Source organism: Desmodus rotundus, chromosome 10, assembly GCF_022682495.2.
Source record: "Desmodus rotundus isolate HL8 chromosome 10, HLdesRot8A.1, whole genome shotgun sequence".
Taxonomy (NCBI): Eukaryota; Metazoa; Chordata; class Mammalia; order Chiroptera; family Phyllostomidae; genus Desmodus; species Desmodus rotundus.
This window is the reverse complement of record NC_071396.1, coordinates 22,856,665-22,876,512: the sequence shown is the minus strand read 5'-3', so window position 1 is coordinate 22,876,512 and position 19,848 is coordinate 22,856,665. Positions and strand designations below refer to the sequence as shown.

At 48.7% G+C, this 19,848-nt stretch overlaps 1 protein-coding gene and 1 long non-coding RNA gene across 3 annotated transcripts in view; one reads left to right on the top strand and one right to left on the bottom strand.

Annotated features, from left to right (window-relative positions):
• Positions 1–19,848, top strand: part of GALNT2 (polypeptide N-acetylgalactosaminyltransferase 2) — a 157,923-nt gene that overhangs the window by 101,622 nt on the left and 36,453 nt on the right. The window lies entirely within an intron of this gene.
• On the bottom strand, positions 11,052–17,395 carry LOC123479755 (uncharacterized). Its single transcript, XR_011650436.1, has 2 exons — positions 16,796–17,395; positions 11,052–13,488 (listed from the first exon to the last, which is right to left on the bottom strand). It is a non-coding gene; the product is annotated as an uncharacterized lncRNA (long non-coding RNA).

Genomic DNA, 19,848 nt, shown 5'->3' with positions numbered 1-19,848 from the left:
GCCAGGGCCCTTTCTTAACAGCTTTCCCTGGGCTCTGGCCGGCACTGTTCACCCACAGCAGCTCATAGTACGTAGATTCAGTTCTTTCAGAGCAGGAAGTAAGGGTGAGTGAGTGTGTGAGATATTTTTAATGTATGAAACATAAGTGAGATGTACAAACATATATCATACATAATACAGGAATCTCACTATGTTTCTAAATCCAGTTCAGAAGATTGCCTTTGTTGAATGTTTCCTGTAATCCATTCATCTGTTTTAAGGTGACGTAACTCAATCTTGCACCCCTCGTTGCAGTCAGCACGGTCGACTGTTCCTGTGCAGTGGAGGCCGTTGGCCTGGAGTCCGCCAAGGACCCCCCAGGGAGCCCGCAAGGGGCCGTGGGACTCTGTGTAGCCCTTTAGCTGTGTGAGCTGTAGCAGGTTGGTGTGTGCCTGCACACCTGGGGACAGACAGGGTCCCAGATGCGTGCGTCCCCACCGCCGTCCCTCCCCAGGGCACTTCGCACCTAGCCTGTGCCAAATGCTCCTCGGGGTGGCTCACATGGTCCTCACGTGCTGCTGGACGTGAAGGTCGTCCCTGCTGCATGGAGGGGGACCCGAGGCTCCCGCAGTGCCGGTGACTTGCCCAGTGAGTAGGGACAACTGATCTCAGGCCAGAAAGGGCCAACGTGGCTGGAAGAGGGGCTCTGCCTAAACGCGGGGGAGTGGGGGAGTCCTGGCAGCATCTAGCTCAGAAATCTCAGCCACCCCTGGTGAGTGGGCACGGCCGCTTGGAGTTACATCCGAACACGACGTTGTGAGTTTCGTTTCACTGTTTGGTGTAAGGGCTGGCTCTCTCTCTCTCTCTCTGTGACTTGTCCTCTGCAGACTTTTCCTCCGAGCTGGGAAAAACAGTGTCCTTCCTTGTGGCTCGTCAGTGTGGGGGCCGGGGATCTGCCCCCACTGCAAGTCCCTTAAAAGTTCCCAAATCTGTATATGTATGTATATTTTTTCCCATTTTTGAGATGGGAGTTTGTCCAAACAGCTGTTTGAATGTTCATCCCGTGGTGGGCTGCGCTTTAGGTGGGTTTAATTTTAGTGCTGCTGCCACCATGGTTCATTTGCATGTGTTAAAGGAGCAGCTGGGATGCCTTCATGTTTGGTTTGGGCTAAATTAAAGTGCCCGCAGCAGCTGGACTCCTGGAACGGAGCCAGCCCAACATGCGTCCTTCAGAAGAACCCTTCTTACTGAGTGTCAGGTCAAGATGGAGAGATCAGACCACCTCGTTTGCACCTCCCCTGACCCCATGGACCTGAAAGAGCTTTATAAAGCACTTGACCTTCCCGTGTAGATACCCAGCTTTTTGGTCTCTGCAGTGTCTCCTCCTGTGTCGGCCTGTGAAACTGCTCGCCCTGCAGAACCCAGTCTTCACTTGTGAAGAAATCCCAGATTCTCCAGTTCTTTAGTTCTACAGCCTTTATCACTTGTGGGACCTGACTCTGCCCAGTCACTGCGAGGATGCCGCCCAGTGTTCACGAGGGCGGGTCCCTCGTCTCCTGAGATCTCGGTCCCAGCTACCTTAGCGAGGTCTCCCCTGGCGCTGTGAGGGTGGCCCCCTGGCCCTCCCAGTGTCCCCCATCCCTCTTCCCTGCTTGATTTTCCCCCACAATCCTTACCGCCACCTGCATACCGCGTGTTCCCCTTACGTCTGTGTTCATCCTTCTTTACTCCTCGGAGCAGTGAGTCGTGGCATCGAGTGGTTGCTCGGACAACCCCTGGCTCTCGGGCGGTCAGTAAACAGGGGCTGAGTGAGGGAGTGGCTCTAGCGCAGCGCCGGTCCATGGTGAGCACCCAGCCAATCACCAGGAACCCTGAGAGCATGAGAGAATGACGGAGAGTGAAGGGTGATGTGCAAGCGGGGCTGATCCTGGGACCTCCAGGGTGGACCACGAAGAGCCGCTCTGTGTATCCTCCCAGGATGGGAAGGCATGCGGTAACGGTCTGCCCGTACTGTCTCTCCTTAGGGGTGCACTCAAGGAATCAGGGTTCCGAGCCCTGAGAAAGCAAAACAAAACAAAACAATACATTTGGGGCTATGTTTTATTTACCTCTTTAAGTACATAAAAAATTTTGCCAAGAAAAAATGTTTACATGAAGCAGGAAGCATAGAAACACCCATCATGTCATAGTAGAGATGACATACAGAAAATACTAGACTCTCTTAGCAATTAAAAAGATGAGCTCTGGCTGGTGTGGCTCAGTGGATTGAGCATAGGCCTGCAACCTGAAGGGTTGCTGGTTCGATTCCCAGTCAGGGCACATGTCTGGGTTGCAGGCCAGGTCCCCAGTAGGGGGTGCACAAGAGGCAACCACACATTGATGTTTCTTTCCCTCTGTCCCTTCCCCTCTCTCTAAAAATAAGTAAATAAAATCTTTAAAAAAATAAAATAGAAATTAAAATGATGATAGCCCATCTCATTCTTGAAAGTACAGTTTCTCAACTGGAAAAAAAGAAAAGAAATGCTTTTCTACCTCTTTTAGTGTTATTTGAAGTTTCAAATAAATTATCAAAACTAAAAGCAGATTTAAGCCAATGGGCATTTTGAAGGTGCTTTTCAGACTCCTCGTTTCTTCTCCCTCCCGCGCTGGGAAGCTGTGGTTATTGTCCTGGCAGAAGGTGACGGACAGATCTGGACCCCTTCTGCAGGCGGGACCAACAGGGTGTGCTGACGGACTGGACAGGCACTGCGTGTGGCTCCTGAGTTTGTGGCTGGCACACGGGAAGTGACAGGATTGCCTTACGTGAGACGGGCAGGCTGCAAGTGGAGCACGTGTCTGGGACACGGCAGGAATTAAAACTTGTGCGTGCTAATCTCAAGATGCCCGTTCCGCAGGCAGCTGGGGATGTGTCTGGTGTTCAGGAGAAGGGTCCTGGTAGGGATGTGCCTCTGGGGATGTTCGGTACACACGTGGTGTTTAGCCCCACGAGGCTGGACACGCCCCCAAGGCAGGACACCAACAAGAAGAGGCCTGAGGCCAGAGCTCTGGCTGACTGCAGCCCGGGGCCGTCAGCCAAGACTTCAAAGCCAAGGTCAGCATGTGGGGTCCAGCCTCACACTGACGATCACCCACGATTTCACGTGGGCCCCAGGCCCCAGGAGAGAAGCCCTCTTGCTGTCCTTTTTGGGGGGGGCGGTGAGTATGTGAAGGAGGCAATTGCCTGCCTGCAAAGCCTTCCCAGAATCCAACTCAGAAGGCTTGGTGGGGTGGGTGGGTTTTGTCTGAAAATGTATTTGACAGGCAAGTGAGATAAAAAGATGGAGTGGAACCTGGGAAGTTTCTAGAATATTACTCTGTCTGCTGGGGAAAGCTTGAGATGGTTTACTTTCACATTGTAAGTACTGTATTTTTCAGAACATAAGACGCACCTAGGTTTTAGAGGAGGAAAATAGGGGGAAAAATGTGGTGAAATATTTAATAATATAAATAACCCCCCCCCCCAGCAAGCCAGGTAAGGTACATTTGGACTATAAGACGCACCCCCATTTTCCTCCCAAATTTGGGGGGAAAGAGTGCATCTTATAGTCTGAAAAATACGGTAAGTAAAAGCAAATAAGCTTTTGCAGGAAAAACATTATCTTATTTTCTTCTCTCCTCCGTCAGCCAAGCACCGTTCCTTTTCATTCATTCATTTAGCCCCTTCACAGCAAGAACCACTCGCTAAAAGAACAGACTTTACTCAGCTTTAAAAAGTTAAATTATTAGAAAGTTTCTCCCCGTGTTGCCACCTTCCCTTTCGTCACTAAATTAAACGTGAGATGTTCTGGAACGTTTTTGTGTCTGGTACTGAAATATCGCTCCTGAGAGCAGGGCCGCTTCGAAAGCATGCCCACAAGAGAGCCTCTGCCGGAGAAGTTTGTTCAAATCACGCACCTCCTGGGCTCCTCTGGGCGGGCCTTAAATCAAGAACATGCCGTTTCTGCTCAGTGTATGAATTACAGGTGTGAGGGGTTTTTTGTTTCGTTCAGAAGAATCGACGAAGGACTCTGTTTGACCAGTTTTTTAAAATGTCTGGCTTGAAGGCAGCCCGAAGAGAGATCGAGCCCTTGAAGGGCCGTCATTTATTTATTTCTGTTGTTTTTTTACAAAATTTCAGCAAGAGGGCAGGCCTTGAAGCAGCGGGCTGTGCCGTTCAGTCTCGCCGGAGCGCCAGCGTTGACGTCTGCTGTGTTAGGAGAGTGGCTGATCAGGATTAAAGGTTGTGGGGAAGTCAGAACCCAAACTGCTCATTGTCACTCTAGAAGGGTAAACATCGCTGAAGCCAAGAAAAAGTTTGCAGCCTAAACTCAGCCCCTTAGAGTGAAGCTTGGGGGAAGGTGGTTATTATGGGACTCCGAGCCTAAGTTGGGGGGAGCAGAATCTGGGGGTACAAGAAACTCAGCTGGCTCGGGAAGGGAGTCTCTGCTCCATGTTAGTGGTGCACGAATGGGGTCTCGTTTCATGGGGCCCAAGGCCTTGTTTTCACGTCTCATTTTTCTTATGAAAGTGATGTCTCATAAACACGCACGACCGCCTTCCCTTGTCTGTCTGCCGCTCAGGGGGTTCAGACATGTGAAGACCCGGCCTCTGTGCCCAGCAGACCTGACTCCAACCTCGTACGTCTCCGGTGCAGGGTCCTGGGGCAGGAGTCAGGTGCCACACCGAGGCATCCAGCTGGGGCCATGGCTCCTCGAACCAGGGGCCCGCTCGCTTGCTTTAGCTTCAAATGGCCTGGTGGGCATTTGTGGTTTGTGGGGCAGAGGAGTTTGACTGTGGCCTAACAGGAAGCCTTAAAAGTTTGTTCGATAATAACAATAACGAGATATCTACTGGCCATTTTATTGGTGTCATGTCCTGTGCCCAGCCTGTTATATGTGTGACTTTTATTTAATCCGCAGAGCACTCCTGTGGAGTAAGCAGCAGGGACGTTACTCTGCTGGTGATGGTCCGCGCCAGCCCCCTGTGCCGCTGAATTCAGAGCATGTGCAAGAGCCTCACCCTCTGTGGGATGTGGCCCCGGTTTGCAGGACAGAGGCCACTTTTCCTCTCTCTTGCACCATCAGTAGGAGTGTGTTGAGGAGTGGCAGGCAGTTGGGCTCTCTACCCCCAGGACGCTGAAAGTCCCACCTCATAGCTAGAGCCCTTCCCCCCGGGAGTCGGGGCGTTACCGTCATTAAGCTGTGGCGTTGTACTGCGTGTCTAGGAGGCAGATGGGCAGCCGAGCCGCAGACGCGGGAGGCTGGCCTGAGGTCGGACGAGGTGTCCATGGAGGAATTGGAGTGCCGAGTACCCAGACGGCCCAGAGTTCTGTTCTTGCCATCCACCTTGCAGGAGGGTCTGCTCTACACCCGGTTGTCCAGCACCAGTCTGGCACGAGGCCCGCGTGCAGCGAAAGAGCAGAAGGGTGGACGTTAGTAGCCCGGAGGCAGACTCCCCAGAGAAACTGCATGCCTGCTGACCCCGGGCTGGCAGAAGCCTGAGAAACGGAAGCGGCGAGGCTTGGTTTCTCTGTTTCCTGGCTCGTGAGCACCACGGAAATGTCCTGGGAGAGTGCATTCTGTCTCCGTTCCCTTGGGACTTCGCTCACGCAGCTGCTTGTATGCCAGTCAGTGTGGCCTCGCTGCCCACGCTGCAGGGCCCGCGCTGCAAGAGACGCGGGCAGGTGCAGGCCTGCGTGCGACCTGGGCAGTCGAAGCTGGCCCTTTGCTGCAGCAGGTGACTCTTCCACACTTTATCGGGTCCCCTGCCAACTCACCCCCAGGACTCACTTGCACCTGAGGTGTAAAGCTGAGGCCAGAACCGTGACGTTATTCATCCATTTGTTCTGTTTTTGTTTCTTGTTTTGCTTGTCTTCAGTGTTTATAAAGCTAGCTCCATGTTTTCAGCAGCAGACCACTCATTTTTCTCTCCCTTTTCATGTTCCTGTTTTTGATCATTTCAGGCTTGAATTGCACCCACGGTGAAGAGCGCCCTAGCCTGGGAGCGAGCGCAGCCTCTCATGGCAGAGACTCGGTTTGTGTCTGAGTGTGTCTCTGACGCAAGGGCCTGGGCTCCCCGGAACGTGTCAGCTTGCTCCCCGCAGGCCTGTCTTCCCGTGTGGCTCCGTTTCCCTGGCTGTCACTCTGGGCCGTGGTTCTAAAGCAGGAATGTGGTTGTGTCCTTTATTTTTCAGTCGTCTCTTCCCACCATCCCCTGGGAATACGGTGGTGAACACGACCACCTTTCTCTCCCAGGCTGGGCAGGGCGCCTGCGTGGCCTAGGCAGGGTGACTGAGCAGCTCCAGGCTGTTCCACTGTGAGCTCTGCCCTTTGCAGTTAGGCCCGTGGGCGAGTCGCCATCGTCTTCTTGGCGGACCGACCCTTTGTGTTGTGAAACGTGCTCTTCGCCCCTGGCGCCACTTCTTGTCTTGCTCGGCGTCAGTACCACCACCCCATCTTCCTTTGTACCGCTTTCCCCGTGCATGCTCCTTGTGTTCTTGTACTTAAAGTCTATCTCCTGGAAGTGGTGTGTACTGAGATTTTAGATTTTTTCCACTCCGACAGTCTTGTTTTTTAGAGGGCGTGTTGAGTCCTTTGCATTTTGTGCGAGTGCTGTGGTGTGTTTGGGGTAAACACGCATCTCTCCGTCCCTCCTGTTTTGTGTTCTTTTTCCCGTCCTTGTGCCCTTCCTTCAGATTACGTGTGGCCCCTCTGTTAGCTCGATGCATTCCCGACTTAGGTTTTAGAATCCGTGTCGGGACAGGGCTCAGACCTAACCCTAGCCCCCGACCTGCTCTCCTCTCCCCTCGTGTGGCGGTCTGGTGGTGTGTAAACGCCACGGGACGTCTTTAATGCTTTCGTGCAGGAAGTCGTTTTTAGATCTGTCCACATGTTTATGTGCCATTTTCCCTAATTTCTTACATTTCCATGTTTCCACCCGGGATTGCTTTCCCAGTTCGCTGTCTGAGAATCTCTCAGTGCCAGTTTGCTGGCACTGAATTCTGTCCTTTTCTGGTCTGTGAACATCTTTGTTTCACCTTCATTTTTGACGAGTATTTTTGCTGAATACAGAGTTCCAAGGTGACGGGGACTGTGGCACTCCTCTGCTGTCACCGAGCCACCCTCCGACCTTCCATTGTTGCCGGTGAAACAGCCGCTAGTCCCATTGTTGCTTCGCGAAGGCGGTTAGACTTGCTCCTCCAGCTGCCTTAAAGATGCTTCTTTCTCTGGTTGTCAGCACCTTCCCTGCAATGCACCCAGATTGGTTTGGTATTGAACCTGTTTGGGGTTCATAGGGTTTTCTGGATCTGTAGCTTCATGTCTTTCGTCAGTGTTGCTTGAACCCCGTTTGCTCTCCCTGTTCCTTGGCGTCCCTGATTACATCTCCGCTAGGTATTTCTGCACAGCCTCTGTCCCTCTTATGCTTTTCTGTAGTCCTAATTTATTTTTTTATTCCCTGTGCGACAATCCAGATACAATTTTATTGGCCTTCCTTCCATTCCCTGATGTTCTTCTGCCTGGAGTATCTGTTCATTTAAATCCATCTATTGAGTTCATAATTTCAGTTATTATATTTCATTGTGTATGAACAAATACTTCCCATTCTCTTTTGCTGCTAGGAAGTAGTCCTTTGGGATTCTGCCTGGTGGTCTTACATGTTTGTTAGAGACCCCCCTTCCTCCGCAAGCCCTGAACTCCACAAGTTCTGGCCTCCCCGGCCCCGTGGCACCTAAGGAAGCCGAGTGTGGCTTCCCACCCCTGTGCCCGGCTCCTTCCACCTTCCCGCCTCTCTCTGCCGGAGGGGAAGAGGATCCAACAGTGCTGGCCTTCCTTTCTGGGCCTTCTCTTCTTTCTTGGAACCTGGCCCTACAACACCTGGCTGCTTTCTCAACTCTCCATTTCCTTCAAGTAGATTTTCGGGTGTGTTTTCGCCAGAATCTCTAGTTGCTCTCAGTGGGCCAGCTGGTCTGCAACCAGGACTGTCACTGAACGCGGGAAGAAACCTGAGTGTCTGAATTGGAATCGAATTCCGTGGGAAGTTCCCAGTTTATAAATTTTGCTCTGTGTGGAGCTGTCTGTCCCGATTGGAAGCAAATAGAAATATCAGTGCCCTCGAAGGCAGGAGGTGTGGCCTTCATGAACAGGCCCACCGCTTACTCCAGACCTGAGGCCCATATCATCTCCCTGCCCGTCTTCCACATTGTTGCGGGGCTCAGATTGTCTCTGAAAGGACCTCAGGAGCCGCAGCCAGCAGCGCCAGCACAGGATCTCCCGGGAGGCTTCTGGTTCAGGGATGCCCTGGAGGTGGGTGGAGCTCCTGGGGTATTTCGTAGGCCACTTCCTGGTTGGCTGTTCACCATGTGCAGATGGGCAGAGGGGGAGCTCTCTTGAGGCTCCCACTAGACTGTGACTAGAGTACTGTTGGCAAAGAGGCGCCATTGGGGGCCAGTGTATGGCCATGGCGTCCTCTGAAGGCACCTTTGTCATGGCCTCCCGACCGGAGGAGGTCCATCCTCAGGGTCGGCCCAGTCTTGGGCAAACGCAGCACCAGCCCTAAGGACCTCAGGGTAGGACAGTGACAGCGCCAGTGACAGGTAAGGATCTGATAATCATGGCGCCACCCCCCTTCCACTGTTGGGAAACCTTGTCCTGTGCAGACAGTGGCTAAAATCTCTGGCTTCTGTCCCTGTCACCTAAACATTAATCATCTGGTCCACCTTGTCTCAGGGCCTTCCCACTCTCGTCTTCTTAAACTGTTCCTTTTTCCTTGGGCAGTAGCTTATGAAACATTGTACGTGTTTGCTGTGTACCAAGGAGAAAAGGGAAGTCATACCAGAGAGTAGTTAAAAGGCACTTACCCTTATCTAAAACTCTCACTAGGCAGGGATAAGCCCCAGCGTTCTTAGGACTGTCCTCAATCTGTCTCTTAGCCCATCCGATGCTTAGACGCTGCAATTGCGTACAGACAGCATGAACTGCATTTGTATTTGACAGTCTACTTTTCTCACTAGGTAACTCGTAGGAAACATGCTGCATGCAGCTTTCATCTGTAATGGCTTTAGACGTTCCATCTTCCGTGTACTGAGCTCGTTCTCCGGTGATGGGAGTGGAGATTGTTTCTGATTTAACGCTGACATTGCGGGCAGTATTTTTGAATAACTTCTTTGCCCACTCGTTTGAAAGGAAATACTGTTTTAAGTGTGAGTATATTATTTGATTCTGAGAATCAACAGAATTTATTCAATATGTTGCTGAATTTGACTACTGTCTCATTTTGGATTTTGAATTGAGATTTCCTTCCTTCCTCCTTCATCTGGCTTTCGCTTCATATTTATACTAACTTTGTAAAATGGATTCATTGTAAAACGAATTTAGAACAAATGTCTTTAAAATAAGCTTAAGGCAAAATTATTCACAAAGGAATTGTTCCTTGAAATTCACCTGTAAAGTCATTTAAAACTAGAGCTGTTTTTTGTTTTAATCAAGTAATTCTGTGATGAGTTTTTAAAATTCCCCCATAGATACTGACATGTGATACATATTTCAGTGTTTTACCTGAGTTAAGTTGAATATTTATATCTTCCCAGAAAATCATAGATTTCACCTAATTTTCAGAGTGACTGGCAGTGTTGTATGTTTACACACGTAAGTCTCCTTTTTTCTTGCCTAGAACTGCCTGCCAGTGGTTTGCTCCCAGATTTTTTTTGTCTTATTCTCTTTCTTCCTCTTCTTCCCTCCGTGTTTAAGAACCAAGTGCTGGGATCATACACGAATTGGAATGTTTATCGCTTTTCCAGCTTATTCACGTCAAATGTTTCCATATTTGCTTCCGTTTTCCGTTGTTCTTCCTCTCCCCGTCATCAGAATTTAATGTTTATTTTATGTTGATTAAATGTTTCTGAGTGTAACGCCATGATTTTGATTTTTAAACCTACCTTTAAGGTACCAAAACGTAAGTTACCAAATACCGTTACTTCTCATTCGTCTGGAATCTTACTTTTGGTTTTCTTTTAAATACCATGCGTACTTGGGAGCAAGTTCCAAAGGTGTAGGAAGTTGGTTTTTTCTTCTTACTTGTTTAAACTTGTTTTTTTCTCTCACTGGAGCATGAGGGAGGCAGACATTCCGGCTTGATGATTTCCCTCGGAGTATGTATAGGGTTTTATGTGTGGCCTGCCCCCGACAATGAAGCGTTTGTTCCAGGCGCGGTACTTGGAGTGCATCACTTAGGACATTCCCACAGCAGCCCTGCAAACAAAGCAGCTTCTCCTGCTCTGACCCCCACGGGCTGCAGATGAAGAAGCCGAGACTCTGAGAGGTTGCGTAACCAGGCCTCCGCAGAGTCTGAGGCTGCGGGCCAACCCCCGGAGGGGGTTGGGGACACTGTTGACGTCTCATTTCGGTGGAGGGGCCTTTTGAAAGCCAGTAGTGTCTGATTGTTTCAAAGTTCAAAATTTACATGTTAAAGCAGCCTGATTAATTGCATTCAAAACCTCCTAATCCTGATGTCCATTCGATAGAATTCGAAGCTTCTACTCCAAGTTGATGAGTTTTCCTTTTTCTGAGAGCTTCATCTAGGTATGTTTGAATACTGTGATTTGGCAAGTAGGAATTATATATTCATTACAGATTATACCGTTGTTAATATAAAATTACCACCTGGGATTGCGTCCAGTGTTTTTCCTTTTTGCTGAACATGTGCTTTGTGTAATGTTAATCTCCTACTTTATTTTGCTTATTCTCGATATAGTTTTGTGTTCCATTAGTTTTATTTTTCTTTTTAGGTGTGGCATTCTGATTCAGGTTTGTCTTTTTTAAAGCAGCCTGGGATTGTATTTTTGTTTCTAGGCCAGTCGGGCAGTCTCAAGTGTAATAGGACACTTAGCCATCTTAAATGTGTCGTCTGTTATCTGATTTTTTATGCAATTCTATTTGTTTCTGCTTCCTTGCTTTTCCACTATTTTCTTTCTTCTCTCACCCCAAAAATGTTGCGTTTTACTGTGCTGGTTGTTGTATCCCGTACGCGAGCAGAAAATCAAATGGAGACGTGTGGAGTGCACTTAGATGGTACTTTATTTTTACCTGCGCAGGGGCGAACTCCCAGGGTGCCCGTTAAGGCTGCAAAGGGGAGTCGCGCCGAACGCTCACAGGCTAGCTCTTTTATACGGTGAGAAGCAAGCAAGCAAGTTACAAAAGTGGGAGTTGCGGCTATCTCTGCATAGCTCTGGGGTCAGGAGGAACTATCTGTCTGTCTCCTGTTGATAAGAACCATCTGTCTGTCCCACTTAATTTGTACCCTCAGTTTAAAGATAAGGGTCCAGACCCGAGATGAGTCTGGCACCCAAAGTTTTATGGCCCTCTAATTGGCTGTAACTCAGAATAAGCCCTCTGCAAATCACGTATTGTTTACCTTTACCCTTACTTTGGCCGACAATGTTGTTTCTCTCCCCTATCTATTCTGGTGACCTTCAAGAGGTTTTCTGCTTAGCAATGCTTAAAATTGGCTAGCCCTCTTTCCTAGCTCTCAACATTCCCCCATTTCCTTGTTGGCACTTATGAGTCAAATCCTTGAATCATACTAATGATGGGGCCACAGGTTAAACAGAGGAGTATAATTAATAAAGGCCCACTAATAGAGGAAATCAGGGTAGTCAACTATGGGGACATCTTAATAGATTCCTGCGTTGGTTCTTCTAGATTTTCTCATTCTTTTAGTCTCTGGGTTAAGACCTTGATACTATCTCTAATTATCCCTGAATGATTAGCATAAAAGCAACAAGTTTCTCCTAATGCTGCACATAATCCTTCTTTCCTTAAGAACAATACATCTAATCCTCTCCGATTTTGGACAGCTACCTCTGCTAAGGAGTCTACCAGTCTTTCTAAATCAGCTACCTGATCTTGCAGCAGAGATATGTCCTTAGAGAAAGTCTGCGAAAGCTGCCTTAACTCTAAATCTCCCGAATGAGGGCTGCGGCACTGAGTGCGGGGGACCCTAAGATCCCAACAGTGGCTACTATGGGTATAAGAAGGGGAGTTTTTTTTTCCTAGTCCTAGAGGGGAGAACAAAATCTGGGTTTCCTGCATAGAGATACACTTGGGGAATTATGTACCCAGTTACACGAAATTCTGGATAAGAAATTGGTGGCAAACAAAGATATATTCCTTGGAGGCATATAAACCAAATGCCCTCAGGGGCTTTCAGTAATCCTGGATTCTTTTCGGAGGAGTGGGTCATGTTCCTTGTTGTTAAACAACGATTTCTATAATCAGCTTACCTAAAATGGTGGTGTACCTACATGGCTTAGTATCCAATTCCTAATATTCATGCAGGCTCAGCTTATAGAGCCTAGGGGTTCACTTCCTCCCCAAACCTGAGCACAGGTTCCCTTAGTGCCACCTGGGCTCACTGAACCTGTAAGTGAGCAGCCAGGGGCAACCTGGAAGCAGCATAGTAACTGGGAGCAGCATACTAACTAAACCATTATCTACTATATTCCCCCCTTTTGATGCAAAAAGTCGTTTTCGGCTCCTTTAGCATCACTATAGAGCTGGCCATAGTTCTGGGTATCAGTAAACTGCCTTAGTTTCTGGTACTGATGCTGATAATTCTGAAGGGCCAGCACCTTAGCTACTGCAGTACGAGTGACTGTGGCTTCTAGATTCTGAACTAGGGTCTGTAGGATGCAAGGCCCTAGGCTTAATCCCCAGAAGAATTATGAGTAAGGGGCCTAGGAATGGTACACCTTGAGTTCTGGACCCTATTACAAATCCCTTCCTGGGCCCTCCTCTTGGCGGCACCCTGCTTCAATCCTTCCTTTCAGATATATAACCCCTTTATAATTATATAAAGGACAATGGGCGAAGGTCTCATCTTCTTGTAACTGCTTCCGGCTGGACATGGACGTTGTCCTACCTAACCTTGGGTCGGGGTGCCCTGAAAGGGGGTGCAGCACGGAGGTAGTCCTTTCCTGTAAGGGGAAGGACCTTACAGAATCCAAGTCAGTTGGCTGTCACTGCGAAGTTGCAGGCTCGGTGTCCAAAGGCTGGCATTACTGGACAGTTGGCATCCTCGTCATATTCTGGAGGTGACAGACTTGGCAAGAGATTTGGAAGGCACAATTAAATCATAATTACCGAATCAGAAAGGCAGGCACCTAGGTAAAGAATGGCTCATCTGGAGGAAGGTGTATGAGACATGCTACACCTGTCCAAAACCCTGTGGCTCACTACACTTCGCTCGGGCTGAGGGGAATATATCAGGATTTCTCTCCTTTCAGATCTCTGGGCCCTTTCTGTCTTGGCTATTAGGACAGAAAAGGGAAGATAAGCTCTGAAGTGAAGCCCACAGATCTCTCAAACCCTTTACCAACCCAACTACCTAGTTTAACCAAACTAGTTGAGTCTCAGGGGTAGATGATGAAGATGGGATCCTTAAGTGAGGCCTATATTGCAACCATTCTCTCAGGTAATGAGGCCATAGTCCCACGCCCTATGAAAACAGAAGGAGGAACACGCAGGTTAATTTACACAACCACTCCCAAGCCAGTCTCTATGCTGGTGAGACTGTCTTTTGGGAAGACATTCAGTTGCAAGGCCCTTGCTGCGATGACATACAGCAATGGCAATTTGACAGGCCCTTCGTGCCTGTAAATTGAACATCTTCGGTAATATTACAAACCCAGTTTCAACTTTCAAATGAAAGCAAACTTTCAAGACAGCTGCATGATTCCTATATCCAATACTGAGCATTGTGATTTTCCTTAGACCATGATTTTTCTCCTTAAGATCACCCTCATCGTTATTAAAGAGACTACTTTGAGTCCAACTTTTAATTCTGCCTGTCTGTTTGCATAAACACACCAAGAGCAGCCTGGATCGCCTATGATCTTTAAGTTTGCTTCGCTGGAACTCACTCAGGGAACCTTTAGACTGACTTCAGTCTGCCCCTCAGGGCACAGAAGCAGAGCCACACATCTGCCACCTGGCTTCACCTGTACCAGTTGTTTCACTTAAATCCTTGAGGCTTTCGTTGTGCCTACAGGTTCCTTTTTATCCATCTTTCAGGAAAGAAACCTTCGTTCCTTCCCTGGAAAGACTGCCACGAACCACACAATCAACCAAGGTGCCAGGCTTCTTCCTGTGGGCTTTTGCTAGCTTCTCAAGTCAATCCCAGTTCCTCGGGGCTTCCTGGTGACAACCAGAACCCAGACATGCCTCCTTCAGGCGTGACATTCCAGTCAAAGCATCGGTTAACAAACTATTAATGACTGGTCTTAATGGATTTATGCAGAGAAACCTTATGTCATTACTCACTCCTTCAGAATGCCAAATTCTGGAGGGATCAGGTAGGGAGAAAAATACCAAGTGCGAAGGAAAATCCTTTTCCTTCTGATATCTACTAAGATTGCATCTCTATGCCTTATACCTTCTATTACTGGCCCCACACACTTTCTTTCCAAAACTTTCACAAACTTTTATAACCTTTTACACACCTTTTTACAAACCCTCTTCTATCTTTACAGCTTCCCATAGACCTTCTGCAACATCCACCAACCTTCTGTATCCTTTCATACATCTTCATTTACATATCTTGCACTTTCCCTTGTTCACTTTCCTACAGAGTGTGAAGTTTTAACTACCCCTGGAATCCTCAATTTTCTTTTCAGAGAAGATACAGAACAAAATCTAGAACACAGACGGAGTTCTATAAGAACAGCACACAGGTAGAGGCATCCTCTTGCACCGGTGCGTCTACTGGAGCCTCCGCAGAGACATGCCATTCAGGTCCGGTCTCTTGGCAGAGACATGCTCCTTTGCCTCAGGCTGAAACACACATCAGGCCCAAATGACCCTTCCTGGGTCCCGAGTGGCAAAGGCATTCTCTCCAACCGGTTACAGGCGACCTTCACTAGGTCTTCAGGTGACCCTAACTAGGTCTTCAGATACAGGGGGTTTCTGATTAGAAACGGAAGCAAAATGAAACTACATTACCATAAAACCAGAAAACAAGTAGTTGAGGTTTCCTTTCCTCCAGGTTTAAAACTTTCACAACCTTTCTACATATTTTTGCCCATCCAGATTTAACTACAGTCTACCTTTAATCCCTGCTCCTTTCCCACCCTGGGAAGGACTGTACTTAAACTCAGCACTTAAACTCAGTACGTGGCAGCCAAAAGTCCCTACCAGTACAGGCATCTTCTACTCAAAGTCCCTAGATATGCAGAGATATCCTGCAGCTTTCTTAAGATTAGACCTTGCAAACACCCCATCAACTCCGCCCTCTGGGCTGAAGTTCCTTTTGGCAGGGCTTGCTGCCAAAGGACTTCAGTTTCCGTGGTTACCGCAGCCCCCGTGTACCGCTGCCCTTCCCTAAGGAAACTACTGCTATCCGAGAACAGAGCGAGCTCTGCTTTTTTGTATGCCTCATCCCGCAAGTCTGGGCGCATGCCTGTGACCTGCTCTAATATTTCATGGCAGCTATGCATGATGGTTGGATCAGGGGCTGGAAGCAGGGTGGCTGGATTCAAGGCGGCACTTTTCAGGAACTGGACTGATGGGGAATTCAGCAACTGCACCTGGTACTGAGTTAGCCGTGCATTAGACAACCAGCGATCAGGAGAGGATTTCAAAATTCTCTCTATATGATGCTCCCCAATTATCTGCAAATTCTGTCCAAGGGTGAGCTTGCTGGCCTCCTTCACTAGCATGGCTGTGGCAACTAGAGCTCAAGTAAGCAGGCTGGCCACCCTGAGGCTACTGGGTCCAATCTCTTGGACAAATAGGCCACGGGCCTTCCCCAGTGTCCTAAAGCCTGGCTCAGCACTCTCTTTGCAATGCCTCCGTTTTCTGCCACAAATGGCTGGAACGGCTTTCCTAAATTTGGCAAGGCCAATGCAGGTGCAGATACCAAAGCTGCCTTAAGCGCCTCAAAGGCTTGGTTCTCTTTTTCAGTTCAAGTTATATTTCCCTCTTTTCCCCTCGTAAGTTCATGGAGAGGCTTGGCCAATTCTGCAAACCCTAGAATCCAGAGGCGGCACTATCCTATTGCTCCTAAGAACTACCGCACCTGCCTGCAGTAATCTTTCTAGGAAAGCAGCGGGAGATTCCTCCCTCCCTTCTCCCAACACAATCTTTGCAACCTCCCTATAAATTCTTTCCCTTTCTTCTGAGGTAAATAGAGTCTGACAATCATCCCAGGTTGGCTGGTGAGTCCTAAATATAGTTTCTAGTAGGGAAATTAATCCCTGCGGTTTCTCAGAAAATGGGGGATTCTGGTGTTTCTAATTATACAGATCACTAGTGGAGAAAGGAACATATATCAACCGAGGGGGTGCTCCAGCAGGGGCACCCGGTCCGGGCGGTGCCTCACGGAGTGGCAGAAGTGCCGGAGGTGCTGGGAATACTAGAGCCTCCTCCCCTTCTCTAGTTCCCCCTCGGGTGTGAGGAGGGCTCGAGAGTGTCCCTCCCTCCTCCGGCTGGGTAGAATGCGGCACTTCCCTCCTAGGGTAGGGAGGGAGCGCATTCAAGGGGTCTAACATGTCCTCCCCAGGTCCTGGTAGTGGTGGGGGTAGAGTTTAGGCACCCTCCGCCCTCTCGGTGCGGAGGGCTCCGGGAATTTCTTTTTGTTTTCCTCTTCCCGCGGCTAACAGAACCGTTCTTCCGCGGGAGGCACTCCTTCTTAGACATTTCTGAATATAGCCTGGCTTGTCTGGGGCTATATCTACCCACACATTGATGTAAACTATCTGATCGGGGTGTGGGGCTCTATAAACTGTGGCCCGAACTGCAAACAATACCGGGAGGTCGAAAGTCCCCTCTGCAGGCCATCCGACACCAAAAGTCAGCCACTCTAGCTGGCAAAGAGTCCGCAGGAACTCCGGATCGAGCTGCACGCTCACGTAGCCGCGTGCACGACGCTGGAAATCAGAAAAGTTATTCAAGATGCAATCAAGCGGGGAGTTCGGGGGTGGACTCCCGCTGGCCCATTTTCACAAGGGTTAGTTTCACGTAACTGAGACAAGCACAATATCGAGACAAACAGCTAACGAGGTCGGAGGATATTCGCCTCGCCCGCCTGGCCTCTCCTCTCGCGAGGACTTAGGTCTGTCTTAGCTAAGGCTGCCCGCGTAGAATTCGGGTTAAACTCCCAGCCGTTATGCCGTATGACAGACTAAGGAACCGCAGGTTGGGGCCCACGCACGCTCCGTAGGCTGATGCCGGTGGAGCCACAGACACAATCACACTCTCATTCTCACTACATTAATAACATACCTCCGACAACATAACACAGACAAACACGACAAGGCCGCGCGGCACAGAGACAAAACCTATATTCGGAAGTGGCGTCCCACTATTCTCCGAACCCCTGGGTAGGGTTCCAGCAGCGTCCTGCCTACTACCTCAGGGCAAAGCCTCCGGAGGACTGAAACCAAAACCAAAACAGGATCCTGACAAATTACTTACTGAGTTCGAACTGTCCACCCAGTCTCCGAAAGCAAAACTCCCAAAAGGGAGATCCCGCTGGGGCCTCCAAATGTTGTATCCCGTACGCGAGCAGAAAATCAAATGGAGACGTGTGGAGTGCACTTAGATGGTACTTTATTTTTACCTGCGCAGGGGCGAACTCCCAGGGTGCCCGTTAAGGCTGCAAAGGGGAGTCGCGCCGAACGCTCACAGGCTAGCTCTTTTATACGGTGAGAAGCAAGCAAGCAAGTTACAAAAGTGGGAGTTGCGGCTATCTCTGCATAGCTCTGGGGTCAGGAGGAACTATCTGTCTGTCTCCTGTTGATAAGAACCATCTGTCTGTCCCACTTAATTTGTACCCTCAGTTTAAAGATAAGGGTCCAGACCCGAGATGAGTCTGGCACCCAAAGTTTTATGGCCCTCTAATTGGCTGTAACTCAGAATAAGCCCTCTGCAAATCACGTATTGTTTACCTTTACCCTTACTTTGGCCGACAATGTTGTTTCTCTCCCCTATCTATTCTGGTGACCTTCAAGAGGTTTTCTGCTTAGCAATGCTTAAAATTGGCTAGCCCTCTTTCCTAGCTCTCAACACTGGTCTTTTTGACTGGTTATGTTTTTCTCCAGTAGTTAAAAAAGTGTGTTTTGTATGTCTGATTTTGGTTGTAATGTTTTGTGTTTATGAAAATTCAATAGAAACCTTTGAAAATGAAAGGAATGTCAGTTTATTTCCAGAATAAAACAGGATTTATTTTTAGGATGAAGGATTAACTGTGCTTTTAACTTTCTCCCACCCACTTTATGCTTTTGTTGATTTATCTGGAATTAGGCACAAATTACAGGTGAAATTATATTTTGTGTAATTAATAAAATTACATTTTTATATAATTAAAATATAGAATTCTTTTTAAAGAAAGTTTTGTTTATATAACCATATTTACACAAGTCTGTACTGCTGAAATAGTTTTAATGCATTTTACCATTTTATACCATAAATTGAGTTCTTGATTCTTTTAAATTTCAGATCTTCAGATGGTTTCATTGAAATCCTTTCTGGGCTTGCTCACCTGAGAATCACTTCCCATTCCTCTCATGGAGTAGTAGTGAATTTACAAGGCACAGAATTTCTGTGGCATGTCTCCCCTCCCCCTTGAAACACTGTATATGTTACTTCATCATTTTCCATTTAGTGTTATCACAGCGAAGCTTGAGGCCATTCGGATTTTCATGTATTATGCTGCATCAGGACACTTTGAGCAGAAAGAGACATTTTATTCAGTTGTTTCCACATGAGGTCTGGAGGTGAGCGTGGAAGGCTGCCTCACCGAATAAGGGAGCCCTCTGATGTTCTCACTGTTGTCTCCAGCATTCTGTTGTTTCAGCTGTATTCCTTTCTGCCTGACATGGTTGCAAAAAGGCTGCCATAGCTCCGTGCATCACTGTCACTTTCAAGACAGGGAGCCAAGGGCTGGAAGTGGTCTTTTCTTCAGTGAGTCTGTGCTTTCATCAGCAAAGAAAACCTCTGGGCGTTTGCCCAGCGACTCTCTGTGATAGTCCCTGGGCCACATTGAAGCCCTGGCTGTTTGTGCTCATGAGGGAGGCCAGTCAGTGCTCACCTGTGGGGCTTGACAGTTCACCTCCAATAAAATCCGTGAGTCGAGAGCAAGAGGAGGGTGACCAAGCAGGGGATGGCCTTCTTCACGCCCCAGAGTCAGAGGACCGAACGCAAATGCAGGAACCATCGGTGTCCAGGAAGCGGACCAACCTCAGCGTTCTTCACCAGAACATGCCCTGATGTTATTTTTGAAAGTCGGTTTTGTTCCCCAAGATTCCCAAAGAATGTTATATTTGACGTGAGCAAGTTTAAGGGGACCACATTATTCTGCTTGGAGAGAACGTGAGCGAGTCAGGTGCAGACAAACGCTGCACGTTCGTGCGCCCTTTGGAGCGGAATGCTGACAGGCTGGGGCTGAAGGAGGCCTAAGGTAGTGACTCTTCCACCTCAAGGCCACCTTCTTATACTTGTCCAGTGACAAGACCATCTGTGTGCCTTCTAGCCTTGTGGGGAAATGGACCCAGGGCAGCCTTTGATGACTAGTGACAGTCTCTATCGTTCAGTGAAAAGTCGAGCTTTGTACAATAGGCCAAAACAGAGAGACAGCAACTGCATCTCTGAGAAGGGGGCCCACCAGCACCCGCCTTGACAAGCAATACGTCGGCTTTCTTCTGCAGCTTTTAAAAGTCAGAACCGCTGCTAAGTGGCCACACAAATGTCATCATTCGGCCCGAGTCTGGGGCGGGGAAGGGGGCAGGGGGGAAGGAGTGAGGGTGGAGGCAGGAATGTAACGCAAGTGCCCGAATAAACCCAAAGAGTGCAGAGTGCTGCT